Genomic DNA, 7,418 nt, shown 5'->3' with positions numbered 1-7,418 from the left:
TACATGTTACAGAGATAGAAACATACAGGAGAGGATAATTCAATTATTACAATTATTTACTTTATTTTCCCATTTTGATCTCCTTATGTTATTTTGTTTAAACATAACTAATGTAGTCCTTTAGTTTTATTGTGTTTTTGTGGAAAACCATTATTTTTCTTTGAATCATCCTGGTAAGATATTGCTTTTGTCTTTGTAGCATATAGAATTAAATAAATGACTTTCCTCAATCATGTGGCCTGTTATTGTTACGGTTTTCTTCTGGTGAAAGAGAGGCAGACAAATGCAGCGTAGTTATTTTTATACATCTTTAATAAAGATGAAAATACAACAATCTACAAAACAAGAAACGTGAAAAAACCGAAACAGTCCTATCTGGTGCCACAAACACAAAGACGGGAACAATCACCCACGAAACACTCAAAGAATATGGCTGATTTTCAGATTTTCAAAATATGCTTTACAGCCAAAGCTAGACAAGCATTTGTGTAAGTTTATCGATAGCCTAGCATAGCATTTTGTCCAGCTAGCAGCAGGTAACTTGGTCACGGAAATCAGAAAAGCAATCAAATTAAATTGTTTACCTTTGATGAGCTTCAGATGTTTTCACTCACGAGACTCCCAGTTAGATAGCAAATGTTCCTTTTTTCCAAAAATATTATTTTTGTAGGCGAAATAGCTTCGTTTGTTCTTCATGTTTGGCTGAGAAATCGCCCGGAAATTGCAGTCACGAAAACAGCTAAAAATATTCCAAATTAGCTCCATAATATCGACAGAAACATGGCAAACGTTGTTTATAATTAATCCTCAAGGTGTTTTTCAAATATCTATTCGATAATATATCCATCGGGACAATTAGTTTATCAGTAGGACCGATTGGAGTAATGGCTACCTCTGTATTTTACGGGAGAAACTCTCTGGGAGCATCATGTGACCACTTGCGCAATGTAGCCGCCTACGGGTATTCTTCAACATAAATGCGTAAAACTACACAATGCTGTAGACACCTTGGGGAATACGGAGAAAGAGTAATCTGGTTGATAGCCCATTCACTGCTCAATAGGGACTCAGCGCTTTTCAAAACATGAGGCATTTCCGGCTGCAACATCAGTTCTGTTATACTCACAGACAATATTTTTACAGTTTTGGAAACTTTAGAGTTTTCTATCCTAAGCTGTCAATTATATGCATATTCTAGCATCTTGTCCTGACAAAATATCCCGTTTAAAACGGGAATGTTTTTCTTCTCCAAAAAATGAAAATACCGCCCCGAGTCACAACAGGTTTAATTAATCTGTTCTGAATGACATCAAAACCACTCTGTTTTTAATTTCACTCACTCCCCTTTATGTATCTTCTAAATGCTCCATTCCAGGTTCCCCCTACAGCCCCCAGAGCCTTGAGTATCTTCTAAATGCTCCATTCCAGGTTTCCCCTTCAGCCCCCAGGGCCTTGAGTATCTTCTAAATGCTCCATTCCAGGTTCCCCCTTCAGCCCCCAGGGCCTTGAGTATCTTCTAAATACTCCATTCCAGGTTCCCCCTACAGCCCCCAGGGCCTTGAGTATCTTCTAAATGCTCCATTCCAGGTTCCCCCTAGAGCCCCCAGGTCTTTGAGTATCTTCTAAATACTCCATTCCAGGTTTTCCCTACAGCCCCCAGGGCCTTGAGTATCTTCTAAATACTCCATTCCAGGTTCCCCCTACAGCCCCCAGGGCCTTGAGTATCTTCTAAATACTCCATTCCAGGTTCCCCCAACAGCCCCCAGGGCCTTGAGTATCTTCTAAATGCTCCATTCCAGGTCCCACCATACAGCCCCCAGGGCCTTGAGTATCTTCTAAATACTCCATTCCAGGTTCCCCCTAGAGCCCCCAGGTCCTTGAGTATATTCTAAATGCTCCATTCCAGGTTCCCTCTACAGCCCCCAGGGTCTTGAGTATACAGTACATTCATTCCCTTCACTTTTTCCACATTTGTTACGTTACTTATGCTAAAATGGATTAAATACTGTTTTTCCTCGTCAACCTACATTTAAACTCAGTTTTTCACAATCCCTGACATTTAATAAACATTCCATATTTTAGATTCGGTTGAGATCACCACTTTATTTAGTTTTATTTCATTTATCACATTCCCAGTTGGTCAGAAGTTAGTATTTGGTAGCATTGCCTTTAAACTGTTTAACTTGGGTCTAACAGTTTGTGTAGCTTCCCACAATAAGTTGGGTGCATTTTGGCCCATTCCTCCTGACAGAGCTGGTGTAACTGAGTTAGGTTTGTAGGCCTCCTTGCTCTCACACACTTTTTTCAGTTCTGCCCACAAATGTTCTATAGGATTGAAGTCAGAGCTTTGTGATGGCCACTCCAATACCTTGACTTTGTTGTCCTGAAGCCATTTTACCACAACTTTGGAAGTGTGCTTGGGGTCATTGTACATTTTGAAGACCCATTTGCAACCAAACTTTGACTTCCTGACTGACGTCTTAAGATGTTGCTTCAATATATCCACAATTTTCCTTCCGCATAATGCCATCTATTTTGTGAAGTGAACCAGTCCTTCCTGCAGCAGAGCACCCCCACAAGATGATGCTGCCCACCCATGTGCTTCACGGTCGGGATGGTGTTCTTCGGCTTGCAAGCCTCCCCCTTTTTCCCTCCAAACATAACGATGGTCATTATGGCCAAATAGTTATATTTTTGTTTCATCAGACGAGATGACATTTCTCCAATAAGTATGATCTTTGTCCCCATGTGCAGTTGCAAACCATAGTCTGGCTTTTTTATAGCTGTTTTGGAGCAGTGGCTTCTTCCTTGCTGAGCAGCTTTTCAGGTTATTTCGATATAGAACTCGTTTTACTGTGGATATAGATACTTTTGTACCTGTTTCCTCCAGCAACTTCCCAAGGTCCATTGCTGTTGTTCTGGGATTGAGTTGCACTTTTCGCGCCAAAGTACGTTCATCTCTAGGAGACAGAACGCGTCTCCTTCCTGAAGCGGTATGATGGCGGTGTGGTCCCATGGTGTTCATACTTGCGTACTATTGTTTGTACAGATGAACATGTGTTTGGAAATTGCTCCCGAGGATGAACCAGACTTGTGGAGGTCTCCAATTGTTTTCTGAGGTCTTGGCTGATTTCTTTTGATTTTCCCATGATGTCAAGCAAAGAGGCACTGAGTTTGAAGGTAGGCCTTGAAATACATTCACAGGTACACCTCCAATTGACTCAAATTATGTCAATTAGCCTATCAGAAGCTTCTAAAGCCATGAGATAATTTTCTGGAAACCCACTGGCTCCATGTCATCTACAAGACCCTGCTAGGTAAAGTCCCCCCTTATCTCAGCTCGCTGGTCACCATAGCATCACCCACCTGTAGCACGCACTCCAGCAGGTATACTGTATCTCTCTGGTCACCCCCAAAATCAATTCTTTCTTTGGCTGCCTCTCCTTCCAATTCTCTGCCGCCAATGACTGGAATGAACTACAAAAATCTCTGAAACTGTAAACACTTATCTCCCTCACTAGCTTTAAGCACCAGCTGTCAGAGCAGCTCACAGATTACTGCACCTGTACATAGCCCACCTATATTTTAGCCCAAACCACTACCTCTTTCCCTACTGTATTTATTTTATTTTGCTCCTTTGCACCCCATTTTTATTTCTACATTGCACATTCTTCCACTGCAAAACTACCATTCCAGTGTTTTACTTGCTATATTGTATTTACTTTGTCACCATGGCCTTTTTTTGCCTTTACCTCCTTATCTCACCTCATTTGCTCACATCGTATATAGACTTGTTTATACTGCATTATTGACTGTATGTTTGTTTTACTCCATGTGTAACTGTGTGTCGTTGTGCGTCGAACTGCTTTGCTTTATCTTAGCCAGGTCGCAATTGTAAATGAGAACTTGTTCTCAACTTGCCTACCTGGTTAAATAAAGGTGAAATAAAAAAAAAGTAGGATCAATTTATATGCAGATGATAGTCTTATACTCAGCTGGCCACTCCCCAGATCTTGTGTTAAATGCTCTACAACAAGCTTTCTCTAACCTTAACCTTGTTCTGAACACCTCCCAAGCAAAGGTCATATGGTTTGGTAAGAAGAATGCCCCTCTCCCCACAGGTGTGAATAATACCTCTGAGGGTTTAGAGCTTGACGTAGTCACCTCATACAAGTACTTGGGAGTGTGGCTCAAAGGTGCACTGTCCTTCTCTCAGCACATATCAAAGCTGCAGGCTAAAGTTAAATCTAGACTTGGTTTCCTCTATCGTAATCGATCCTCTTTCATCCCAGCTGCCAAACTAAAACTGATTTAGATGACCATCCTGTCAGGACCCGGTTACAAACTCGGTTCTCCGGTGTGAGAAACAGTCACTTAGCAAACTGAGCCACTAATAGTTGGCAGAACCCAGAAGATGAGGCAGACACAGCAGTACTTGAGATGGTGTTTTAATAAAGTAAAAAGGAAGGTTCTTCAGGCAAAAATAAAAATCCACAACGTCAAAAGGAATTCCAAGAGAAAAAGGTAATCCTCCAAGTCAAAAGGTAAATCCACAAGGTGGTAGGTACAGCAGGAAAAAGCCTCAAAAGATAATCAAAAATAAATTAGAACAAAAACAGAATACCACAAGAGAGTCCAACTGGCGTAACAAATGTTCACAGCATCGCTGGGGCTGGGTGCCAACATTCAAACACAGAGCAAAGAACTGAGGAAAACTAAGGGTTTAAATACAGTCAAGGGAAACGAGGCACAGGTGTGTAGTGAAACGCCAAATGGATCTCCCCTTGCCCCCTGGCCCCATTGTCCCCTTTACCAATAGCCCAATCTGCAAAAAATGGAACTACCGGATTGGACTCAAGCACCAGAAGATGGCGCCATCCAACCATCCACCCCACTAGACTGGTATCATCAAACACCAACCCCGCCCACTGAGGACACTCCTGACGAATGAGAAACTGTTAGAAACACTGCTATTAGAGTAAAGCTCTGCCTTAAGCAGAAGCGCTTATATGGACTGTTGTGATATGTTTCCTGCAAAGTATTATCTAGTGTAAACGCTGCAGTGATGTGTCATTGATGTCTGACAGAGGGAACACCGACGCAGAATCAAAAGGTATATAAAGAGACAGTTGCCATTACTTTTCATTACTACTAACATAAAAACAGTGTGCATTGACTTCTCTCCCCATAGGAATACATTGCCTGCTCCCCTAAATACAACCTGGGGTCTTTATGGGTTATGAATGCTGTATGAACCTGTCTTCTATGACATTCCATCAGACCACTATGAGGTCTACCTGTGTCGATTCTAAGCTTCCTGGAGCAACCGGAAGTGGTTAAATTGACCCAAAAGGTATTTGGATGTACATCACCTCCAAAGGTGGAAATGACTCTGCATTATTCAACCCTGTGTAGATCAGTCAATTCTCAACTTAAAGGCTTAAAACTCAGGATTCCGTAGGTTTCTATGTCAGTCAAGACATGTGTGTATTTATAGCTTCCTGTGCCAACCGGAAGTGCCATAATTGGTGTCTCAGGAGCTGTTTGGAAGGGTTAAAAAAAATCAGATCTGTCCAAAACTTCATATGTGTGATTAGACAACCTCCATGAACTGTAAATCAGTCATTTTTCCCATAAAAATTCAAAGGAAAAATAAATCACACAGATACACAACTTGGATGGAGGGATGTATTGGGGTGTGTAGAGACTGACAGTGCCTCCAATAGTTAGCTTTGTTCGAGCTAAAAAAGAACCGTCAGACCTAGAGTTCCGAAACTTTAGAATCCTGTTCTAGACCTCAGGTAGATAGTGCGTGGTGAGTTACGGCGCTCTAGGAGGTTCTCGGACCGAGAAACAGCGTCGAACATTTGCAATGACTTCAATTCATTTTGACCATTACGAAAATGGCGACATTTAGAAATGTCCCAGAGACACAAGACTAGGTGCATTGTGACCGTCTCGGCCCATAGAGACAGAACCCAACATCTCTGTCCGATAGCTCATTCAAGGACCCCGTAGCAAGGCATGGAAAAAAGTGGCTTTTCAGATTGACTGATGGACGGTGACTTGCAGGTGACTCTTGTCCATTAGCAATATGTTTAAGCGGTGAGGTACCATCACCAAAAGCGACATTCTGAAATCAACCCTAACGAATGATGGAGAGGTACCAGTATCACTGCCCAGCCATCCTGAGTTCATCGGGCCAGTCAATTTGGCATTCCTGCACGATTTTTATAGCATGACAAATTGGTGATGGTGAATGCCCAGTTAACCATATGGCAAATGCACAGTGACTTTGAAAGAGTGAGTAACATTACCAAATGGACATTCTGAAATCAACCCTAACAAGCGATGGAGAGGTACCAGAATCACTGCCGAGCCATCCCAAGTTCATCGGGCCAGTCAATTTGGCATTCCTGCACAAATTTTCAGTGACTTTGCAAAAGTAAGGAACATTTGCAATATGTTTTAACAGTGAGGTACCATCACCAAAAGCGACATTCTGAAATCAACCCAAACGAGCGATGGAGAGGTACCAGAATCACTGCCCAACCATCCCGAGTTCATCGGGCCAGTCAATTTGGCATTCCTGCACGAATTTTCAGTGACTTTGCAAAAGTAAGGAACATTTGCAATATGTTTTAACAGTGAGGTACCATCACCAAAAGCGACATTCTGAAATCAACCCAAACGAGCGATGGAGAGGTACCAGAATCACTGCCTAGCCATCCCGAGGTCACCGGGCCAGTCAATTTGGCATTCCTGCATGATTTTTATGGCATGACAAATTGGTGATGGTGACTGCCCAGTTAACCATATGGCAAATGCACAGTGACTTTGCAAAAGTGAGAAAACATTACCAAATGGACATTCTGAAATCAACACAAACAATGGCATCACCATAGTGTCCAGACTGTGCCGAGTCCAACGAGGTGCCCCGCTTGACCGTAGCTCGCTCGGTCTGAGCGCGGCGACCATGAGAAAAATAGGCCCAATATGAAGCCTGCACCAGTACGTCATTTGATTTTGGGTGACAGCGGCGGAACCGTTAGGTTTAGAAAGACAATTCAACCACAGGAATGTTCCTAAGGTCCTCCTGATCTGTCCAAGCCTATCCTTGACCGTGTGACATTAACCCTTCACAGTCAAAAGAAGGTGTTTACATAAAAACAGTGTTCATTGACTTCTCTCCCCATAGGAATACATTGCCTGCTCCACTAAATACAACCTGGAGTCTATATGGGTTATGAATGCTGTATGAACCTGTCTTTGGTACCAGTCCATCAGGCCACTATAAGGTCTACCTGTGTCGATTCTAAGCTTCCTGGACCAACCGGAAGTGGTTCAAATCGCCCTAAAAGTGTATACCCATAACCTGCCTGCAGTTTGACAGACATAGTGCATTCAACCCTGTGTAA

The 7,418-nt window shown here is 42.5% G+C and overlaps 1 protein-coding gene across 1 annotated transcript in view; it reads left to right on the top strand.

The window, feature by feature from the left end:
- LOC135509864 (Fc receptor-like protein 2) overlaps positions 1-199 on the top strand; it is an 83,107-nt gene extending 82,908 nt beyond the window's left edge. The window contains exon 6 of the mRNA XM_064930700.1: positions 1-199. This exon is cut by the window's left edge and continues 395 nt beyond it. The gene's annotated coding sequence lies outside the window, so the exon portion shown is untranslated.
- The last annotated feature ends 7,219 nt before the right edge of the window (positions 200-7,418 follow it).

This window comes from Oncorhynchus masou, chromosome 23, assembly GCF_036934945.1.
Source record: "Oncorhynchus masou masou isolate Uvic2021 chromosome 23, UVic_Omas_1.1, whole genome shotgun sequence".
NCBI classification, from domain to species: domain Eukaryota; kingdom Metazoa; phylum Chordata; class Actinopteri; order Salmoniformes; family Salmonidae; genus Oncorhynchus; species Oncorhynchus masou.
Note: the sequence above shows the minus strand (reverse complement) of the source record. Positions and strands in the feature narration are given on the sequence as shown.